This window comes from Nerophis lumbriciformis, linkage group LG07 (assembly GCF_033978685.3).
Source record: "Nerophis lumbriciformis linkage group LG07, RoL_Nlum_v2.1, whole genome shotgun sequence".
Classification (NCBI taxonomy): Eukaryota; Metazoa; Chordata; class Actinopteri; order Syngnathiformes; family Syngnathidae; genus Nerophis; species Nerophis lumbriciformis.
This window is the reverse complement of record NC_084554.2, coordinates 47,785,001-47,787,407: the sequence shown is the minus strand read 5'-3', so window position 1 is coordinate 47,787,407 and position 2,407 is coordinate 47,785,001.

Genomic DNA, 2,407 nt, shown 5'->3' with positions numbered 1-2,407 from the left:
GGATGAAATAATTGCCTATCCGCGCATCTCTAGACACATTTGGAAAACAAAAATAAAAAGTGGAACAAAATAGCAAACAGGTGTAATGCAAAGAGAAAATGTTGCAATATTGACATTAATAACAAAGCTGACTTGCGGGCAGTTTTTTACTTTAAAACTGGCATTGCTGAAAAAAATTATAAAAACGTATTATCAATCAATCAATCAATCAATCAATCAATCTGTCATGACTGGGTCCTGGGTGTTTGCTTTTCCGGGATGCAACGGAAAATTGGCTCTGGCGAGACGGGAATGTAAGTACATAATTTATTTTATAATAACTAAAACAAAAAGAAGTAAACAAAAGGCGCGCACAATGGCGGAGAACAAACTATGAAACCAAAAAGACTATAAACATGGAACAAAAACTTACTTTGGCATGGGACATGAAGCATGATCTAAGAGGATGAAGAGTGTGTAGAGCATAATTGTGGGATGTCGTCAGAACGACAAACTGAAAACAATGAACTTAAATACTATAGACATGATTAGTGAAAGCAGGTGCGTGACTCAAAACGTGAAACAGGTGCGTGGCGTGACAGGTGAAAACTAATGGTTGCTATGGTGACAAAACAAAAGTGCACAAAAAGTCCAAAAACAAAACCGAACATGACTAAAACAAAAACATGATCACACTGACATGACACAATCAATGTTTATTTATATAGCCCTAAATCACAAGTGTCTCAAAGGGCTGCACAAGCCACAACGACATCCTCGGTACAGAGCCCACATAAGGGCAAGGAAAAACTCACCCCAGTGGGACGTCGATGTGAATGACAATGAGAAACCTTGGAGAGGACCGCATATGTGGGTAACCCCCCCTCTAAGACAAATAGATCTGAAGTTGATCTTGAGATTTTAAGTGATGAAAGTAAAAAATAACTAACATTAATATATGACTTAACACTTTTATGAGTGGGCACCTTTTGGGTCCTCGAGAACTTTAGTCAATTTTTTTTATTATGATTACTCAAAAAATAATCATGAATCAAAAGCCACGTTGTTATTTTTTTTTTATTATTTAAAGCCTTATTAATTCCTATCAAATATTACAGATTATTTATTGGGGAAAATATTGCATATTGTGTGTGTTTTCCATAAAAAAACAGTGTTTTCTTTGAAAACAAAAGGGCATAAGACATAAAAAAAATTACAAACCTTATGTCAATGGCTAGATCTGAAGTTGACATTTTCATGTTGAAAGGAAAAATATTTCTTATATCTGACATGTTTTCAACACTTTAATGAGTGAGACCCTTTAGGGTCCCCGGGACCTTTAATGTATTGGGGAGCCCTAACGGTTACAATAAACACAGTATTGCTTTTGAAATTGAAAAGTGTCAAAATTGCTCTCCCTAGTGGGTTAGATGAAGACTAACTTGCACGGGAACTGAAGAAACATTTCCCATAAAACATGACGTACAGCCTATTCATCTGTTCCAGACACCTAAAAAAAACAACACTAAACATATTTTTATAGAGATTAATTAATTAAAACATCAAAATGATGAATGAAATGTACAGTGTGTTACATACAATATACTTACAAATATATTGGTACTGTTGTGTTTTATTGCCCTCCTGCCTTCCCTTTTATTTTGTCCATGCATTTTCCCTGGTGTGCCTTTTTTTCCAGTTCATTCTTCCTCAGCGAGGGGTGGATCTTTGGGGCACACCTGCAGCTAATCAGTCCATGGACTATACTTAAGCTTGGCACAGACAGCTGCATGTTTACTTGATGACAATATTTTGGTTTTGTTTCAAACTCTGAAACTTAGTTTTTACTACCAACTTTTCCAATCCATTGTAGAAAATAAACATTTTTGAGGTGTATTACTGTAATCACATTCATAATGTACATTCAGTCTCATAGATTGGGATTGTTTTTCAAACTAATATGTAAACTTTTTTTTTTTAAACTCCCCAGGAAAACTTGCTTATTTGTGCTTTTTATTTTTTTTAAATAAACAGTTTCTCATTAATTTCTTCTGGTGTTAATTTGAGATGTCCTTATTTTTCACTTCCTCTACCATGCCCATGTAGGAAGAGCCTTGAACATTGACCGATACCATATTGATATGACACAATATCCGCATAAATCATACATACTTCCATTATTTGCTGGTGTTGAATGTTATAAAAGGCTTGATTAAGTGAAATTAGTCAGACAATAATGATAGATGTGAAAACATTTTTTTTTTCTTATGATAGGTTGATTGGCAACACTAAATTGGCCCTAGTGTGTGAATGTGAGTGTGAATGTTGTCTGTCTATCTGTGTTGGCCCTGCGATGAGGTGGCGACTTGTCCAGGGTGTACCCCGCCTTCCGCCCGATTGTAGCTGAGATAGGCTCCAGCGCCCCCCG